This window comes from Antechinus flavipes, chromosome 3 (genome assembly GCF_016432865.1).
Source record: "Antechinus flavipes isolate AdamAnt ecotype Samford, QLD, Australia chromosome 3, AdamAnt_v2, whole genome shotgun sequence".
NCBI lineage: Eukaryota > Metazoa > Chordata > Mammalia > Dasyuromorphia > Dasyuridae > Antechinus > Antechinus flavipes.
In genome coordinates, this window is record NC_067400.1 from 416,276,210 (window position 1) to 416,298,603 (window position 22,394).

Here is a 22,394-nt window from a genome sequence, read left to right on the forward strand (position 1 = left end):
TTTCTGACACATTCTGACTTTGTGACTTTGGCCAAATCACTTTACTAAATGTCCCAAAGTCTTAAGACTCTAAATTACAGAACTAATCCTTATCTGCACTGATAGAGAAGTTTTTTTTTATTAGGAGCTCCTTACACCATTGAAATCACAGGTGTAGATAGACAAAAATAACATACCCAAGCACTATACTAGGTGCTGCAAAATATAAAGGTAAAAATGAAATCTTTGGCTTCAAGGACCATTCATTGTATTGGGGCGAGAGTGGTGGGGATTTATCCAAATCATCCGATTTGGAGCTAAAAAGGTCCTCAAAAGTTATCTAGAAGAATGCTTTCATTTTCTAGATGAGAATGCTGAGCCTTAGAGTGATTAAATTATTCATTCAAGATTACACATGTAAAGTTATTTTAGAAGCACTTTAACATATGTTGTCTATTCTGGAAGGTGGGTAGGAGAAATATTATCCCCATTTTACAGATGAAAAAGTAGCTTACATATATAGTCACAAAGTTGCAATCAAAGGTTCAAGGATTCAAAGCCTAATTCCAGGGCTAACAGGAATTCTTTCCTTTCTCTTGGTAAAGTAGGGTGAGTAAGGAACTTAATCCTTTGTCTCCAAAGGGAAGCTAGAGGGCACCATATTATATAGAGTGCCTACTCCAGAGTTAAGACTATTCATCTTCCTGAGTTCAAGTCCAGCCTCAGACACTTATTATGTGTTGAGCCTGGCCAAGTCACTTAATCCTGTTTGCCTCAGTTTCTTCCTCTGTCAAATGAGCTGGAAAAGGAAATGGCAAATCCACTCCAGTATTATTCCCAAGAAACTCTAAATAAGGGGGGTCAGGAAGAGTTACACACAACTGAAAACAATCTTTGTCTCCAAATACAATATTTTTTTCTCTATTTTTGAAAATTTGAATCCAGAAGGAAACCTGGATCAACTGCTTCAAATGCAGCTATACTAATGACTAAACCGTCAATACTCAATAAGAAAATACAAAAATGCTTACAAAGTAAATAGAAAAGATAAATAGAATTTAATGAGAGGGAAGAAGATGAGCAAAAGGATGGAGGAGAAAATAAAATTGCTGTGAGAAGTAGAGAGAAAGGAGAGTATATGATGGAGGACATTAACAACATTTGCCAAGCAGCTAGGTGATGCAATGGATAGAGTTAGAGTTGTTTGTCAGGTAGACCTGGTTCAAATCCTATTTCAGATACTTAATACCTATGTGACTCTGAGCAAGTCATTTTACCTCTGTCAACCTTCGTTTCCTGATCAGTTTAATGAATATACAATAGCACCTCATAGGGTTGTTTGAGGATCAGATAGTATAAAATTTAAAATATGTTGCCAAACTTAAAGTGTTGTAAAAATGCTATTCTAGAAGTACTTTAAGGTTTACAAAACACTTTAACATATATTATTTCATCTGACCCAAGAAGATAGGTAGGACAGGTATTATCCCCATTTTACAGATGAAAAAATAACTTACATCTATGGTCACAAAGTTGGGATCAAGAGTTCAAAGATTCAAAACTTAATTGCAGGGTTAACAGAGATTCTCCTTCTTTACTGTTGGGGAGGTAGGATGAGGGCCAGTGATGAAGGACATTAGCCAGATGACTTTGAATAAGTTTCAATTGACATAGGAAACTAATGAAGATTTGGAAGTTAAGAAGTGAGATGGTGAAAGAAGTGTGTAAAGAAGATTAATCTGGCAGCAAGCATTATATGCAGGATAGCAGCTCAAATGCTGTTGCAGTATCCCCGAACTTCAAATTTGCATTCACTGGGAGTGCAGGCCTTGCTGCCATTAAGTTCTGACTCCCTGACATTTCAAGGACTTCACTCACCTTTCAGCACCAATATTGAATTAAGTACAGACATCAAATTTTATTACCAGTCTAGGAAAAACCCAGGCTAAGTGAAAGCATTTCAATGGGAACATTTAATAGCACCTCCCATCTAGCCAGGAATTCCATGGGGGAAGGAGTGTTAAAGACTGTGTGGCCCTATAAATTAGAAGGGGCTGTATATTTTTGCATTAAGCAAATTTGCATTTAAATTAACCAATTCATGGGCCAAAAACTTCAACCTGAACTTAAATCTCCAAAATGTTTATCAGTTTTCTTAGTTCCATAAGAGATGCACAGATAAATTTTAATCTTGTCTTTGCCCTAAACTTTCTATGTGATCTTGAATAAATGTCTCAATCTCTCTTACCCTCAGATTCCTCATCTGTAAAATGAAGAGACTAGAGAAAATCTATTAGGCTCTGAGGGACTAAGAGCCTAAAGTCTCTACCAACTCTGCCTCTATGATCCTAAATCCAAGTTACTCCTAATGCTTTCATTTTATTATTATTGTTATTGTTCAGTTGTTTCATCATACCAATTCTTTGTGACCTCATTTGATTTGTTTTTTTTATTTTGTTTTTGTTTTTATAAAGGTAATGAGGTGGTTTAGCATTTTATTTTCCAACTTATTTTACAGAGGAGGAAACTGAGCAAACAAGGTTAAATGACATACATAGAGTCATATAGCTAATAAGTATCTGAGACTGAATTTGAACTGGGGAAGATGAGTTTTCCCAACTCCAAGCCCAGCACTCTCCCCACTCTATCCACATAGCTCCCAGTAAAATTTAAGAGAAGACCTGCAAGTTTTTCATCCATGAAAATGTTCTTTTTTGGGAGAAGTGCTCTCTCTCTCTTTTCTCAAATTATCAAAGACATACTAAAATGATCACATGTGGTATCCTTCTCTAAAAAACCAGCTCCTTGAGTACAGGATAGTCTCCATCTTCTTGGCTTTGTATCCTTGTCAACTAGCACATTGCCTTACTTATGATGGAAACAATAAATGCTGGTTGAATTAGATTGAATTAGATAAGTTGTGTTGCTCTAGGTTGGGATGATTAGATTGAATTGGGAAAAGTTGCATTGGGTAAGAATGGATCAAGATTTGGTACTGAGAAAGAAAATAGAATTACAAATATTTTCCTTTTGTAGAGATTTACCAACTTGTCTATATAAACCTATTAACCTGACATCTTTAGAGAGAGAAGTTATTCTATTTCTTTGAAGCAAAATATTATTTTCTTCACAATACCAGTTTATATGACTAGACTTTGAGAAAATAATTTATGAAAACTGACTGTGATATCACTTGAAATGTAGCTAACTGCTCACCTGGATTTCAAGATAACTAAAAATATTTCCCAGATGGAGAGCTAACAAGGGCATACAGAACTTCAGTATACAACCTCAATTTCTTTATGTTTCTTCTTTCCTTATTCTTATTCCTCTTCTTTTACAGTTGAAGTAACAAAGCCAACCCCACCAAAAAAGACTTAAGGAACTTTGGGGGGAAAAATGAAAGGACAAAGTTTGTTTGTTTTAACCAGAAGACAAACCCATTAAACAGTACATTCATATAAGTATCCTAAATTGAATATCATTTTTCCAAGAAATAGTACAGTCAGTCTAAACACCACTGGCTTTAAAATCAAATGGTCTAAGTTTAAATGTTGTCTATATCACTTACTACCTCTCTCTTCCTTAGTTACCTCATATTTACCATGAGCTTAATTTGGTAAACTGTTTCAAGAGATGAGCTAAATCAGATTGAGGGTGACCAAGGGGGATTTAGGAGGAGCATCTACCCCAAGTATGTGAAGACTTCCCCCACTGGAAGTAGGCAGATGAGAACAATTTATTCCAATTGCCATGAAGGCAGCTGAAGCACGTTCTTTGGAGTGCTTAGAGCTTGGTCAAACATAAAACATGTCAAGGTCATTCACTGCATCCTGGGCCATGGCCAGTCATCCTGACTTTTATGATAGGCATGCTACAGCTTCTTAGAGATACAGGTGAGAGTTGAGTGGCAAGTAGACACCAAAAGTGGATGAGCAGTCCAGAAAGGGGTCCAACACACCTTCACACCAGAAGTGACCAGAAGTCGCACCAATAATATTCTATAACATTCACATACCATAACTTATTCAGCCATTCTGCAATTGATGGGCATCCATTCACACCCTAGGAGGAGGGTGTTCTCTTGGAACACCCACACAACCCAGGTGGTACATAGCAATGATAGATCTATTATTGTTTTCATTATTATTAAGAATTCTAGTGACTAGTAACAATTCCAGATGATTTATTCTGAAATATGTTAGCCTCATCCAGATAGAGAGGTGATAGACTCAGATGTGGACTGAGACATGTATATATGTATCTGTATGTTGCACATATGTATACACACATAGACATAGGGGCTCGTGTATATAGCTATGTGATAACTTTGTTTTGTTATGCACAAAAAAATTTTTAAAGGACTAAATGACTTCTAGTTATGAATATAAGATGCTATGACCTTGCTCATCCTTCAAGCTGAAATCCTACTCCTCCCAAGAAGACTTCCTTAACAATTTTGGTTCATATTATGCTTTCCACTTCATAACTTTACATGGAGCTGGAGGAAGACAGACCTTAAAAGTTGCTGCTCTAATCTTTACCTGAAGCAGTAATCTCATAGCATATCCTGTGGCTTAATTATATTCTATTTTGCATAGTTCTCTAATTGATTCATGTTGATAACAACACTTAGCTTTTAGAACTTAAAGGTTTTACAAAACTCGTTGCAATTATTATTTCATTAAATCTTCAAAACAACCCTGTGAGGTAACGCTATTATTATTCCATTTTATAGATGAGGAAACTGAAGCTGGGAGGAGGTTGTGATTTGCCCATTGCTAGTGAGGGTCTACAGCAAAACTCAAACTCAAGAAATGCTAACTCCAAGGACATCCCTCTCTCTGCTACTACCTTGCAGCCTTTAAGACTTGTTTCCCCAAGTTAACCTTTACACTTTTTGAGAATATAATCTGTGTCATATACTGGTGTTCACTCTTCCCCTATTCCCATTCTACACATAATATATTGGTGTTGTTCAGTTGTTTCAATCATGTCAGACTCATTGTGACTCCATTTGGGGTTTTCTTGGCAAAGATAGTGGAATGGTTAACCATTTCCTTCTCCAACTCATTTTTTAAAATAATAGTTTTTTTTTCAAATTTTAAAACAAATGTAAAGAAAGTAAAAACTTTCTTAACCCTGTGCTCCAAATTTTGTCTCCTTCCTTTTTCTCCATTCCCTCCCCCAGATAACAAGCAATTCAATACATGAAAAACATGTGCAATCGCTCCACATATACTTCCACAATCATCATTATACACAAGAAAAATCATATCAAAAAAGGAAAAAATGACACAGAAAAACAAAAAGCAAGCAAACAACAACAAAAAGATGAAAATACTATGTCTTGATCGACATTCCCCTCTCTGGGTACAGATGGCCCTCTCCATCACAAGTCCATTGGAATTGGCCTGAATCACTTCATTGAAGAAAAGAATAAAATCCATCAGAATTGATCATCACATAATCTTATTGTTGATAAGTACAATGTTTTCTTGGTTCTACTCACTTCTTTTAGTAAGTTCATGTAAGTCTCTCCAGGACCTTCTGAAATCATCCTATTAATCACTTCTTATAGAACAATAATATTCCATAACATTCATATACCATGACTTATTCAGCCATTCTCCAACAAATGGGCATCTACTCAATTTCCAATTCATTTCTACAGATGAGGAAGTAAGGCAAAAAGGATTAAATAACTTGTAAAAAGTCACAGCTAGAAGTGTCTGAGACTACATTTGAACTCAGGTCCTCCTAGCTCTGTGATCAGTACTCTAGCTACCATGCCACCTAGGTGCATATAGTAGATTCTTAATAAAGTTTTGACTTGAAATAAATTGAATTTTTCTTCCTATATTTAAAAAATTCCTCCAATTTGTATGTTGTCGAAACTCACTTTTTGCAGGGCACCATACTATTACAAATTAAATAAGATTTTTTTTAAAGCTCACTGAGATATGTTTTTTATTTACTCTTGATTTAAATGATTATAATGATCTTTTCTTGAAATTCTAAGGGAAAAAATTCATAGCTAAGTCCAAGAACAAAGGACCAAATTTTAAAGGATGTGAAAGAATTTGGGAACTTCAAAATTTTTATTTCAGCAAGCAAAAACAAGTGAATTTAATAAGTTAGCCAGAATCAGTTAAAATGGGAAATCCCCATATGACTTACTTCCTCTCTCCTTTCTCCTCCTTTGTCCCCCACTGACCACCAGAGCAAAAATTTAAAGGGGACTCTAATTCTTTCTTCAAATGTTTGAAGAAATGTAGACACATTGAACTTGTTGTACTTGTCTCCAAAAGACAAAACTAGTACCAACTGAGCAAAGGTACACAAGCAAATTTCTTTGCTTGATATAGGAAAGAAATTTTTAACAATTAGAACTGAAGAGCTACCTCTGAATATAAAGTTTGTTTGGGAACACTTGAGGATTTTTATAAGAGTTGAGATAACCATTTGTGGGACTGAGGGAATTCACAGGAAGGCATTTTTTGAAAGGTAGAGAAACAGGATTAACAAACCATTCATAATATACACTAGACTGGAGCTCCCTCATGTGTTAACAATTGATTACTGCAGTTCTCAATTTAAACTTCCACACATAATCTCAAAATTGGAAGACACTTCTTAAATTATCATATTAACAATGAACAGGAAATCCTCTTCTCCGTATCCCTACCAAGTGGTTATCTAGATTTGGCTTGAAAATCTCCAGTAATGAGATATATATACTCATTGTCTTTGAAGGCTGCTCTAATTGTTAGGAAGTTTTTCCTTTTATCAGACTGAAATTTGCCTCTTGGCAAACATCTAGCTCATGTTCCAACAAAGAAATTCTGCGAACTGAATGATTTTTTTTTTCCAAACAGATTTAACTCAGAGACATTAAAACTGGTCCTCTATTTGGATCAACAATTTTAAGATTCTTTCTAATAATTTATATATTATAAATTTAATATATTTAGTATTATTTAATATATAAATATTTGTATATAATTAATAATTCTTTTTTAATAATTAAATAATTACATAGCATTTATACTATGTGCTAAGTGCTTAAAATTTCATTTGATCATTTCAACAACCCTTCAAGATAGATGCTAAAATTATCCCTGTTTTATATTTGAGGAAACTGACACAAACAAAAGATAAGTGACTCGCGGAATTCACACAGCTAGTAAGTATCTAAGATTTGTTTCGAATTCAGATCTTCCTGCCTTTACTCCCATCTCTCTATCCACTTAGCAACTGGAACTAATTAAGAACTGCTTCTAATCCAGCCTTTTCGTCTGCAGAGCCCACAGGCAGAGGTCATAGCTAGAATCTGCGGTCAGTTTTTCAGAGCTGGCAAAATGTCCGCAGAATCTTCCTTGTCAGTTTTCTGTGCTGTAATGAGGAACTTTACACATCCAAGGAGGGCAAGGTTAATTCTAGAATCTTGGGGACTGGAAAGGATCCTCTGATATATCACCTTCCATCCTGTCATGAAAGGAGATTAGATTTCAGAGGTCCTTTTTGCTAGAGACATGGCAGGAACCTTATTGTTGATGACTCTATCAGAACAATTTGTCCCCTCTCATTCTGCATTCTGACCTGACTGGTGGTCTAAATCATTCAGAGAATCAGAGCTTGTTAGAGCTGAAAGGGACCTCTCAGAGATAACTCAATTGAATCTTTCCCCTTGGTTCTTCATTTTACATAAGAAAACATCTTAAACTCTGACTTTAAGCAAGGCATTTCTCTGAGTTTTATTTTCCCTGTCAGATGGGAAATTTTCAGATCATCACAGGACCCTTTTCATTTCTACGATTCAATAATCAAGTTACTTGTCTAAGGTTTAATAACAAGTTAGTAGAAGGGTCAAAGCTAGAACCCAGATCTTTGTTGTGTTGCAAGATGAATATTTTGTATCTTTTCTTTTAATTTCTACAGTGAGTCTTCTATCCTTGGGCTTTCAACACATGCATTAGCTCATGAATCTCACTCCACAGGGGATATAAGTTCTACAAGGGATATCCCATAAAGTGTGCATTGAATTCCCCTGAAAACTTGGCCCTCTAGGCTCATGTTCATCGAATGCTCTATCATACTTAATGCATGATACACAATTTCCTTTTATTACACTCTCTCTTTGCTTCTTTTCAGCAAGGAATAATTATGTTTGCAGGATCAATTTCCCCCCGGTCAGAGGCTCAGCAATACTGACAGTATTAGTGTTAAACTTATTAGGAGGCAACAAATATAACCATCCTGTATGGGTGTAGAGAGAAAAACCTGCATAGGGAAACACCATTTCCCTAAATCCTAGCAGAGACAAGTTTGGAGATTTTGAATTCATAACAAATCCAACATTTATTGATTGCCCTCTAGGTATGAAGACATCATAGGGACCAATAGGATATATTCCTACCTTTACAAAGTTTCTAATGAAGTATAGATGATAAATGTAAACAAATAACTATATTATAGGTGGATTGGGTTATTTGGGTTTTGGTTTTGTTTTTTGTCCAGACTTATGATTCCTTTGGTCTAAGAAATTCTAAGTAAGCCAGCTGTATGCATTGATACAAATAAACAATTGTTCTACAATTTATAGCCTTTGGAAATTGCATGGAATATTTGGAGTTTAGGCAGTTTACCCAGCATGATATAACTGATATGTGGCTGATTCTGAAGCCAGAATTCTATTCATCATACCAACAGTGCTTGTATCTAATTGTACAGGAGATGTTTGAGTGTCTAAGTATGAAAGTTACTAGGAAGAAGAAATCAAGGAAAGTTTCAAGAAGGAGGTAATATTTAATATAGTTTTTGTAGTTAGAAAAGATAAAGTCAACAAAATGCATTCTAAACATAGGAAAGATAAGAGCACTGTGAGCAAAACTCGTGAGTAGAAAAAGATGTGATGAGTTCAGGGAATGAGTAATCCAATTGGTCTGAATGTAAACTATATGAGGAGATAAATGTAAAATAATATTAGAAAGGTAAAAGTGATATTAGTGAAAACTTTGGGAGGAGAATTCATTATGCAATACATTGGCTCCCTCCTTCCTTTCTAGTCTTCTTACACCTGAGACTTTCCCTTAAACATATATCTCTTTACTGTTCCTCAAACAAAACCTTCAATCTCTTGACTTTGGGCTTTTTTTGGCTGGCTCCCATAAATGGTTGTCTCCCTCCTCCTCTCTACCTACTGGCTTCCCTGATTTCCTTCAAGTCTCAGCTAAAAGCCTGTTTTCTACAAATAGATTCTCCATTTCCCTCAATGTTTCCCTATGTTAATTATTCCCTATTTATTCTTGTTATAGCTTTTTTGTACATAGTTTTCATGTTGTCTCCCATATTAGACTGAGTTTCTGCAAAGTAGGGGCTATCTTTTGCTTTTCTTTGTATGTCCATTGGCTTAGCATAGGTCCTGGCCCAGAATAGGTGCTTAACAAGTAATTATTGACTTAGCAAGAGCCTGAACTTTACTGACAGAATCTTTAAGAAACCTGAATTATCTATATATCATAATATGATATTGAAATAGGACTTTAGAAAACAACTTTTTCAAAATCTCTAACAGACATGGTCCTTTCCTTTCTTCTGTGGATTTATCTTCAGGAATTAGGCTTTGGTTGAAACAACCTTTCATTAATCATCAGAGAATGGAATTCTAGAATCCTAAACCTTGCAGAAACTTTGGGGATCCTTTATCCCAACTCCACCAGGATATAAGTGAGTTAACTGAGTGAGAACAAGTGAAATGACTTGCTCAAAGATGCTCAATTAGTGGAAAAGTCATTCAAATCAAATCAAGTAATCCATGTAAAGTAGTCCATTTGTACAAGGCACTCTACTATTCTGAATATTCAATAATAGGGGAAAATGAAGTAATGTAGAAGTTAAGCTCCCTTCTTATACTCACTCCATTTGCTCTTTTCTTCAATTTAATCACTTTTCTGTGTATATCTGCTTTGCACATGTATCTCTTGTAAGCAACAAATTTTGGGGGTTTGTTTTCTTAAAACATTTTCTTGATTTTATTGCATTGTTTAATTCATTCATGGTTAAAGCTATGACAGTTAAGTTTGTATTTTCCTCCATTTGTCTCTAAAGTTGAATTTTTAAAGTAATGATTTTTCCTTCTTCCACTCTATTTTTTTGGTTAGGTAATCAGGGTTAAATGACTTGTCTTCCACTTTAAACATTATACCCTGTTTCTTCAAATACTTTAGCTTAATTTTTTAAGGTGTCCCTATTCCTATAGACTCTTTTCTCTTCACCATTAAGTTCTCCCTCTCCTACTGTTACCCTTTTACCTTTAGGATTTTGTATATTAGTTCCTCTTTTTTTTTCTGATTTTGTCTAATTCTTTAGTTTCTTTTTTCCTCTCAAAAAGAATCCCCTTCCTCTCCTCCTCTTTAATTTGTCTTGTTCATTAGCTTTTAAATTTCATTTTTGTACCCATTTCCAGAAAAAATTTCTCTCCCTCAATCTCTTCATTAAGCATCGTCTCATACTGTCTACTAAAGATCCACATTCTCTGCTTCATGACCCCTATACTTCTTTTTCCCCTCTTTATTCTCTGTATTCTTCATGGAATCAAAATTTCTGAGGTACTCATTCTGATCTTCATCCTTTAACAGTTTCTGCCATTGACTTATAGAGCTTGCTCCTAATCACCTTTTTCCATTGTGTTTCACTCCTAGAAAGACTCTACCAAACAAGCATTTTCCCTTTTCCCACCCCTTCCAAATTTCAACCTCCACTCCACCACCTTTCCTATTCCCCTTCAATCACTCTTTTTCCTAAGACCAAAGAGTAACATTCCTCTTACTGCTATCTCACTACTAAATCATATATTCCCATCTATCTTCTTCCTCTTCTCCTTCCTTCCACATAATCTCCTACTTTATAATTTAGTCCCCCCAAAAACAATGATTCACTTATACCATCATTCCATAATGCCACAGACTTGCCTCTCCACTATCACATTCACCTACTTTCACCTTCATCCCATCTTCCTATATGTATATTTAGAAAAACGTCTCTTTCTGCTCTCTCTCTCTGTTGGTGTTGCTATTGCTGTCCTTGGTTCCTGTATTTATATATTCCTCCTGTATTTCCTTTATGTTAAGGTGTCTGAGAAAAAAATTATATCTTCAAATGTAGCTTTCTTTCTAAGAATATTTCAAATGCCTCTTTATTATTGAATGTTCAGCTTTTTCCATTTAAACTCAGATTTGAAGAGTTGATCATCATGGACTACATCCTGAACTTAATTACTCTTGAGAATACATTATTCTATTCGCTTCTGTGTTTTTAGGACATGAAAAATAATCTTTTGTTATTTAAATTTCATTTCCTTTTTATTTAAGCTTTTCTGTGATTGCTTGCAGAATTTATTGTTTTATAATGGAATTGTTAAATTTAATTATGATGTATTTTAGAGTTTGCAGCATTGGAATTTTTCTAGAGGCAATTTGCAGATTCCTTAAGTTGGCACTTTGTTTTCTGAATTAAGAAGGACTAGGAATTTTTTCTTGTATTTTTTTTTTTGCACTATGGTTTTCAGTTTTTGGACTTGTCATAGTCTTTTGAAAAACCAGTATTCCTTAAATTGTTTCTATGCATCTTATCTTTAAGATCAATATATTCTGCTTGTATGGACAGAATGCTTTCTTTTAACATCATTGCTTTTTGCTTCTTTTCTTCAAAATTGTCCTTCACTTCTGTGTGTTTGCATTTCCAATCATTTATTCTCTCTTTTGTTTCTTTGGTGAGATTTGCTACCACTTAGTCTTCTTTAAATCACTCAGGAATAGTATATTGTGGTTCCTTGCTCTTTTCAAAAGCCACAAGGTCCTCTGTCTCACCATTTTACTTCCTTTTGCACTTCTTTCACCTCCCTTCTATCTTTGTCATTTCTGGTTTCTCTCCTCAAGAAACAATAATACCAAAATTCCTTTTTCTGGCAGTGTACCCCTCTATTTGCCCCATTCCTAGTAAATGCAATATTTAGTTATTCACGCTGTTTATAACTGCTCCTTTGAATCTATACTATGAAAGTGTGGTGTTATGAATTATTTAGAAGTATCTGAACTAATTTACAAGATCTGGAAGCTGTATTCCCTTCCACTGTTAGTGTCTTCCCTATTGATTTATCTGCTTATACTCAAGGCCTTTAAGTTTTCTTTCTCCTGAAATGTTTGGTGATTTCAGGATTTATTTTCCTTTATTTTCCCCTATTGTTCACTTGCTGACTCTCTCTTTTCTGATGATGATTTTCTTAGGGGCTGAATCTCAAAGCATTTCAGCCTCCTCCTATGCTGGGCAATTCATGATTCCTTTACCTTTTTTCTTTACCAACTGGCATTTTGAGAACAGAACTGACTCCAACTGAATTTTGGGCTCGTTCATTCAGCTTTAGTGGAGTTGCCACACGGCCCCATATGTATGGAGCCTTGCCTTATTCCCTCAATTATCTAGTTTAAGTTTTCTGTTTAAGAGCAATGCTACATAGCTGGGCAAAGTCTTGCTATTTGGAATTTGGGTCTTCATGGCACTAGGGAAGGGGGAGAGGGAGAGGGACCTTTATTACTAAACCAGTCACATGTTCTTCCCTATTCCCTCTACTCTTCTATTCTCTTGAAAAATTCTTGTTACTATGCAGAGCTCTCCCAAAAAGCTGACTATCATAAGCCTCATCAAGTTTTTGCAATTGGGCATTTGGATATACAGGAACTGGAAAAGGGATTAAGGGAGGAATTTAGTTGTGGAATTGCATTTTATTGCAAGTCCATGGGTCAGGTCAATTAACACAACCTTGCTTCTGGAAGTGTGGTGTGGGCAATGAGGAAAGAATAGGAGGGAATAAGCATTCATATGATGCTTACTACATGTCAGACACTGTGCTAAATGCTTTTTACAAATATTATCTCATTTGACTCTCACAACCATCCTTGAAAGTAAACTATTTTATCCCATTTTACCTTGAGGCAAATAGAGGTTAAGGGATTTGTCTAGGATCACAGAGCTAATAGTGGCCAGATTTGAAGTGGTTCCATTCACTGAACCACCACCAGCCTCTACAATGCTTGGTTCTTGGATGTATAATTCTGGGTTGGGTGTTTTAACGTTTGGTACTCTGGTGTCCTAGGTCATGGAAATAGCTGAAATTGTACTGTCTCTGATGTATAATTCTGTTTTAGAAAGGTTTGAGAGGACATAAATATCAGAGAGAATATCAAGTCCTCCATTTTATTTTCAATTATTTCAACTATTTAACTTTTCTGAATCTCAATTTCTTTATCTGTAAAATGGAAATGATAACATCTATAGCATCTATTTCCTAGGGTTTCTATGAGGCTCAGATGAGAACTTGTATATAAAGCATTTTGCAAACATTAAAGCATTGTTTAAACATTACTTTTATCATCTAGAACTATTGTCCTTGTAATTATCTCTTCATTTATGTATTTTTAAAAAAATTATCCTAAATCTCATTATACTAGTTCTTATTTCACAGCATCAATTCATATAAATTTCTTCAAGTTTCTTAGAATTGCTAATATTTTTTCTTTCTTACTGCCCAGTCTTATTCTGTTACATTTATATTCCACAGCCTGTTCAGCCACTCCCCCAGTGGCTGAGATCTGCTTAGTGTTCAGTTCTTTGATGTTACAAAGTGCATCACATTTGTTTGTGAAGGTATTGTTGCACTGAGACAGAGAAAGTAGGTGACTTTCAAGAAACCATAAAACAATCCAGTGACAGAACTAGGACTAGAATTTGGATCTTCTAACTACACATCAAATAATTTTTTTTCCAATCCCACCCCTTAGACCTGAGTAGACAATTCATGTAAGAGATTTATTCCACAGCACATATTATTAGGCAGTTCTGATGATGCCTTTACCAATCCATCATTCTACCCTGGGGATTTGAACAACTAACTTTCTTCGCCTGGCTCCCTTTTCAAAGTCCATAATGCTAAGTGTAGTCCCCAGGGGATATTCTGGGCTTGCAATTGTCTAGAAGATGCAATCAGAATCCTCCACTGATGATAGTATTCACTACTGTAGGAGACTTAGCTAGTCTTCACAATGAAAGATGGTATTATCTAATTTAATCAGTGAGGTTGGCGCCAGTTATGTCAAACATACTTCAATTGATTTGGATTTGGCAAGGGCGGCAGGAAGAAATTTATGTGAGCAATGGATGGGAGGGAGGAGACGGAAGATGAAGAGGTGTGGCCCAAACAGCTTACAGACTATGCCTTTAAGATAACTTCAAAGATCATAAATCATAGGGTTATCCTATTCTGACAAGTGAAAAAGTAGTTTTCTGGCCCATGGGAATAGTTTGCTCCCTTAACCTTCATTGAGGAATATTTTGTCACATAGTGACTCATATCTGGGGTAGTCTGTGGTCTAACCAGTGTAATTTCAGGGGACCCATTCCTTGCCCCTCCTAACTGCTCCTCCACTATCAGGTATTTATTAAATCCTAAATATCATAATTAGAAATTCATTCTTTGGAACAAGATTTGGATGATATCTGAAATCTCATCTAATTTTTGGGTTTGATGACTCAGTTTTTCTTGAAACTTATCCTTGGTAAATTAATATAACTAACTCCAGTTTTTTACCCTATCACCCTAACCATTATTTACCCTATGCCATTATTTACCTTAGATATTAATAACTTGGCAAAATCATAAGTTTCTAAGTCCCCTCCCTCCACTTGCTGTCATCCAACTACGAAGAGAACAGAAGATGTTTGTTCCCCTTGGATTTTTGGTTCAGCTAATATAACAGGCCCAATGGGAAATTATCTATACAAAGTAAACAGGAAAACCATATAAATAAAGACTACAAAAATGTAAACAAAAAGGGGAGGAAAAACTAAACTGAATGCTATGTAATTATTATGACCAAGCTTTTTTCCAGAAGAAGAGCTCAGAAATTGTTGTACCTTCCTTTCCTACTTGGCACAGGTGGAAAAGAAGAAATGGGAAAGGGAAGGAGGAAACAAATATTTTTATTAAGCTCTTACATAGTTCCAGGCACCATGCTAAATGCTTAAATGTATTCTCTCCTTTTTGACATTTTACAGATGAGGAAACTGAGGCAAACAGAAATTAACTGATTTACCCAGGGTCACACAGCTAATAAGGTCTGAGGTCAGATTTAATTCAGGTTTTTATTACGTCAGACCCAATATTCTTTCCACTGAGCCATCTAGCTATAGAACATTGGATATATAGTCAAACTTGGTTCATGTGTTGGTTAATTTAGCTAAATTGATTTTTTTCTCTCTTTCTCTTTTTTTTTTTTATTCTTTGTTTTATGAGATAACTCTAGGTAGAGGAAAAGGAAGGGATACATTCAGAAATGAAGGTCATATGGGGCAGCTAGATGGCCTAGTGAATAGAGCATCAGCTCTGGAGTCAGGAGGACCTGAGTTCAGATCAACCAAACACACTTAACACTTACCAACTTGCTATGTGACCCTGAACAAGTGGCTTAACTGAGATTACCTGGCCAAAAAAAAATTAAGAAATGAAGGTGATTTGAAAATGAAAGTTATTAACATACAAGTCATACTTATCTCCCTTGCTTAGATGCTACTTGACCAAGTTATGAATATTTTAGTGCATTTCATCTTTCAACATAAATCTCTCCATTCTTTAATCATTATTGTTCTCTTGGCTCTCTCTGGTTAATACTCCTTTATTTTTATGCTGGCTACAATGTGCCAAAAACACTCAGCTTATAACAATAGCTTCCAGGAAGCCTGGTTATTATTACCAAACTTTAATTTCTGACTTTGTGAATTATCTGAACTAAAATTTTTTTCTATCTGTAGGGTCTAAATTTTCTATGACATATTTAGGGATAAAATTTGGCTTTTCCACTGATTTGTGATTAATGATTAATCAAAAATTATTGATTAGTTTATATTAGGGGTCAGGCACTAGTTTTTTGAGATATAAATACAAAAACAGTCTTTGTCTTCAAGGAGTTTACATTCTAAAGGGAACATGTATATTAATAAATGGAAAATGTGTAAAATAAATACAGACTGATTTGGGTTTATGTGGTAACTCAGAGATAATAAGGAAAGATCTCTTGAAGAAAGTACCATGCTCATAGCCTTGAAAGAAGAGTATTTCAGACAGAAAGGACAGGACCCTGTATTAGAAACTATAAGCCAGTGTGGTTGGATAGTAAATTGCTTGAGGGGAAGCTTTGAACAAATCTGGCTGGAAGTAGCCTGGTGAACTACAAATGAACTAAAATGGGTATGGGGAAAGTAGAATTATTTCAGCTATGAAAATGTTGAGTGTAAGGTGTCTGGGTTAAAGATGCCCAATTTGGATTTGGGAATCACTTGCTTTGGGATGATAATTGAAGCCGTAAGATCTGTGGAGATCATCAAAAGGGAGAGTATAAACAGAAAGCCTATGACAGTCTTGCGATGTGTCATATATATGATGAGTGTGCTGGGGAGTCTAAGGAGAGAGTGGTTGGAAAGGTAGAGGAAGAACCAATATAGGAGTATCCCAGGAATCCAGGGAAGAGAGAAGGATGAAGACTGTGAAAAGTCCACTGGATTTAAAAATAGAGACCACTGATTACCTTGGCCAAGATCAGTTTCAGCAGTGGTGACAGAATCCAAAAATGATGGAGAAGTGAATCAAAGGTGGAAAAGTAGAGACAAGGAATATAGAGAGCTTTTTCTAGAAATTTGATTGGAAAAGGAAGGAAAGATGTAAGATCATAACTTAAGGGAGAATGAATTATTATTGTTGTTGTTGGGTTCTGAAGACTGGAGGAGTGAGAATGATGACTTTTGCACAATTTTATCTCACTTAAATCCAATTTACCCTCATGATGTCATTGGTCCTCTTTTTTTTTAATTAAATCTTTTTATTTACAAAGCATATGTATGGGTAATTTTTTCAACATTGATCCTTGCATAACCTTTTGTTCCAAATATTTCTCTCTTTCCCTCCCACCCCCTCCTCTAGCTGGCATGTTAAATATGTTGAAATATATGTTAGATAATATATATATATATATATATACATATACATATTTATACAGTTATCTTGTTGCACAAGAAAAATCAGATCAAGAAGGAAGAAAAAGAAAAACTGAAAAAGAAAATAAAATGCAAGCAAATAATAACAGAGAAAGTGAGAATACTATGTTGTGTTTCACACTCTGTTTCCCATGGTTCTCTCTCTGGGTGTAGATGGTTCTCTTCATCATTGCACAAATGGAACTGGTTTGAATCATCTCAATGTCGAAGAGAGTCACGTCTGTCAGAATTGACTTGTATAGTCTTGTTATTGCCGTGTATAACGATCTCCTGGTTCTGCTCATTTCACTTAGCATCAGTTCATGTAAGTCTCTCCAGGCCTTTCTGAAATCATCCTGCTGGTCATTTCCTACAGAACAATAGTATTCCATAGCATTTATATATTGTAATTTATTTAGCCATTCTCCAATTGATAGGTATTCACTCAGTTTCCAGTTCTTGCCACTTCAAAAAGGGCTGCCACAAACATTTTTGCACGTGTGAGTCCCCTTCCCTCCTTTAGGATCTCTTTGGGATATAATCCCAGTAGAAACACTACTAGATCAAAGGATATGCATAGTTTGATAACTTTTTTGAGCATAGTTCCAAATTGCTCTCCAGAATGGTTGGATTCGTCCACAGTTCCACCAACAATGTATCAGTGTCCCAGTTTTCCCACACCCCCTCCAACATTGGTCATTGTCATTTTCTGTCATCTTAGCCAATCTGATAGATGTGTAGTGGTATCTCAGAGTTGTCTTAATTTGTATTTCTCTGATCAATAGTGATATGGAGTACCTTTTCATGTGGCTACAAATAGTTTCAATTTCTTCATCTAAAAATTGTCTGTTCATATCCTTTGACTATTTATCAATTGGAGAATGGCATGAACCACTATAAATTAAATTTTCTATATATTTTAGAAATGAGGCCTTTATCAGATCCTTTGGATGTAAAAATGTTTTCCCAGTTTATTGCTTCCCTTCTAATCTTGTCTGCATTAATTTTGTTTGTACAAAAACTTTTAAACTTAATATAATCAAAATTTTCTATTTTGTGATCAATAATGATCTCTAGTTCTTCTTTGGTCACAAATTCTTCCCCCACAAATCTAAGAGGTAAACTATCCTATGTTTTTCTAATTTGCTTATAATACCATTCTTTATATCTGTATCATAAACCCATTTCAACCTTATCTTGGTTTATGGTGTTAGTTGTAGGTCTATGCCTACTTTCTACCATACTAGTTTCCACTTTTCCCAGCAGTTTTTGTCAAATAGTGAATTTTTATCCCAAAAGAATGGGATCTTTGGGTTTGTCAAATACTAGATTGTTATAGTCATTGGCTATTTTGTTCTGTGAACTTAACCTATTCCACTGATGAACTCCTCTATTTCTTAGCCAATACCAAATGGTTTTGATGACCACTGATTTATAATATAGTTTTAGATCTGGTACAGCTAGGCCACCTTCATTTGTTTTTCTCTTCATTAATTCCTTTTAAATTCTTGACCTTTTGTTCTTTCAGACAAATTTTATTGTTATTTTTTCTAGTTCAGTAAAAGTTCTTGGGAGTTTGATTGGTATAGCACTAAAAAATAGGTTAGTTTAGGGAGTATTGTCATCTTTATTATATTCACTTGACCTATCCATGAGCACTTGATATTTTTTCAATTACTTAGATCTGACTTTATTTGTGTGGTAAGTATAGTTTTGCTTATATAGTTCTTGACTTTCCCTTGGCAGATAAATTCCCCAATATTTTATATTATCAACATTTATTTCAAATGGAATTTCTCTTTGTATCTCTTGCTGTTGGATTTTGTTAGTGATGCATGAGAATGCTGATTTATGTGGATTTATTTTGTATCCTGCAACTTTGCTAAAGTTGTGTATTATTTCTAATAGCTTTTTAGTTGATTTTCTGGCGTTCTCCAAATATACCATCATATCATCTGCAAAGAGTGATAATTTGGTTTCCTCATTACCTACTCTAATTCCTTTAATCTCTTTTTCTTCTCTTATTGCCAAGGCTCACATTTCTAATACAATATTGAATAGCAATGGTGATAGTAGGCAACCTTGTTTCACCCCTGATCTTATTGGGAATGGTTCTAGTTTATCCCCATTACATATGATGGTTTTAAATGGATGCTACTGACTATTTTAAGTAAAAGTCCATTTATTTCTATACTCTCTAGTGTTTTTAATAGAAATGGGTGTTGGAGTTTATCAAATGCTTTTTCTGCATCTATTGGGATAATCATATGGTTTTTGTTAATTTGGTTATTGATATAGTCAATTATGCTAATAGTTTTCCTAATATTGAACCAGTCCTGCATTCCTGGTATAAATTGTACTTGGTTGTGGTGTATTATCCTGGGGATTTTTATCTGTAATCTCTTTGTTGATATTTTATTTAAGATTTTTGCATCAATATTCATTAGGGAAATTGGTCTATAATTTTCTTTCTCTGTTTTCAGCCTACCTGGTTTAGGTATCAGTACCATATCTGTGTCATGAAAAGAATTTGGTGGAAGTCCTTCATTCCCTATTTTTTCAAATAGTTTATATAGTATTGGAATTAATTGCTCTTTAAATGTTTGATAGAATTCACATGTAAATTGATCTGGTCCTGGGGACTTTTTTTAGGGAGTTGATTAATAGCTTGTTGTATTTCTTTTTCTAAAATGGGTCTATTTAAGTAATTTATTTCCTTTTCTCTTAATCCGGGCAATCTATATTTTTGTAGACATTCCTCCATTTCACTTAGGTTATCAAATTTATTGGCAGAAAGTTGGGCAAAGTAACTCCTGATAATTGCTCTAGTTTCCTCTTCATGGAAAGTTCTCCCTTTTCATTTTTGAGACTAACAATTTGATTTTCCTCCTTCCTTTTTCTATTCAAATTAACTAAAGGTGTATCTATTTTGTTGGTTTTTTTTTTTAATAAAACCAACTCTTAGTTTTATTTATTAATTCAATAGTTTTTTTTCAGTTACAGTTTTATTGATCTCTCCTATTATTTTTAGAATTTCAAATTTGGTATTTGATTGGGGGGTTAATTTGTTCTTTTTTTAGCTTTTTTAGTTGCAAGCCCAATTTATTGATCTTCTCTTTCTCTATTTTATGCAAGTAAGCACCTAGAGATATAAAATATCCCTTATTACCACTTTGGCTGCATCCCACAAATTTTGGTATGTTGTCTCATTATTGTCATTATCTTGGATGAAATTATTGATTGTGTCTATGATTTGCTGTTTTACCCATTCATTCTTTAGGATGAGATTATTTAATTTCCGATTTCTTTTTGGTCTATTTTCCCCTGGCCCTTTTGTGAATCTAATTTTTATTGCATTTTGATCTGAAAAAAATGCATTTACTAGTTCTGCCTTTTTGCATTTGATTTTGAAGTCTTTATGTCCTAATATATGGTCAATTTTTGTATAGGTTCATGACCTGTTGAGAAGAAAGTGTCCTCCTTTCTATCTCCATTCAATTTTCTCCAAAAATCTATCATATCTAGTTTTTCTAGTATTCTATTTACTGCTTTAAATTATTTCTTATTTATTTTGTTGTTTGATTTATCTAGTTATGAGAGAGCAAGGTTGAGATCTCCCACTATTATAGTTTTGCTGTCTATTTCTTCTACAACTCTCTTAACTTCTCCTTTAGGAGTTTAGATGCTACACCATTTGGTGCATACATGTTTAATATTGATATTGCTTCATTATCTATGGTACCCTTTAGCAAGATATAGTTTCCTTCCTTATTTCTTTTAATTAGATCAATTTTTGCTTTTGCTTGATCTGAGATCAGGATGACTACCCTTGCTTTTTTTACTTCATCTGAAGCATAATAGATTCTGCTCCAGCCTTTTATCTTTACTTTGTATGTGTCACTCTGCTTTAAATATGTTTCTTGTAAACAACATATTGTAGGATTTGGGCTTTTAATCCTGCTTGCTATCCGCTTACATTTTATGGGAGAGTTCACTCCATTCACATTTATAGTTAAAACTACTAATTCTGTATTTCCTGCCATCTTATTAACCACAAATTATACTTTCCTTTTTCCTTTTCCCCTTTCCCTCCTCCCCAGTATTTTATGCTGAGCACTACTTGCCTCAAGCAGTCCTCCCCCTTTAGAGACTCTCCCCCTTTCTTAGACCTTTCCCCTACTATTTCTCTTTTCCCTTCTATTTAGCCTGCCCCTTCCCTTTTCCACTTTCCCCTCCTGCTTTTCCATAAGATGAGAGATGTTTCTTGGTGAAACCAAATATATCTGATATTCTTTCTTTGGACAAAATCTTATGAGAGTAAGATTCACACAATATTCATCACCCTCCTTTCCTTTCCTCAATTGTATGTTTTCTTTGCCTCTTCCTGAGATGTAATTTCCCTCATTTTACCTCCACTTTTCCCTTTTTTTGTTACAAGCCCCTTTCCATCTCTAGTTTCCTTTTTATATTATAATAGTAAAATCAGATTATGTACTCTCAATGTATACCCATAACAGAAATACAGTACTCAAGAGGTTTTTTTCTTTTTACCTTTTTATGCTTCTCTTGACTTCTATATTTGGAGGTCAAATTTTTTGTTTAACTCTCATTTTTTCATCAAAAATAAATGAAATTCACCAATTTCATTGAATGTCCATCTTCTTCCTTGAAAAAAAATGCTCAGTTTAGCAGGGTAATTTATTCTTGGCTGTATTCCAAGTTCCTTCACTTTTTGTTGTAATGGGCTGAAGCTTTTGAATCGATGCACTGAGGTCCCAAGCACATGAGGCTAAATAGTAATTGGATCATACTCTATTAATATATATGCTTGGAGAAAGAATGGCCCCCGCCCACTCTTTGTGCAAGTCCTGATGTGTTGTATAGGAAATGACGATTTTGGTGGGTGGAGGCAGAGGGGAGAAGAGAGGAGCGGAAAGAGACTGCTGGTTGGCTTCTTGTCGCAGCTGCTCACATTGCTATTGTGATCCCCCTTCAATGGCTGGGTCCTGTCGCAGCTGCTCATAGTGCTATCGCAATCCCCCTTCACCTCAAAAATAATAAAGATTGAAGATTTTCCCTTAACCTGAATTCCTGACTCTGGCTGATTTTAAAATATGCAGTCATCACATTTTGGAATATCAGATTTCAGGTCCTTCGATACTTTAAAGTGGAAGTTACTAGGTCTTGAGTAATCCTTATTGTGGCTCCTCGGTATTTGAATTGTTTCTTTCTGGCTGCTTGTAATATTTTCCCTTGGTCCAATAGTTCTTAAATTTTGCCACAATATTTCTTGGGGTTTTAATTTTGGGGTCTTTTTCAGGAGATGTTTGGTG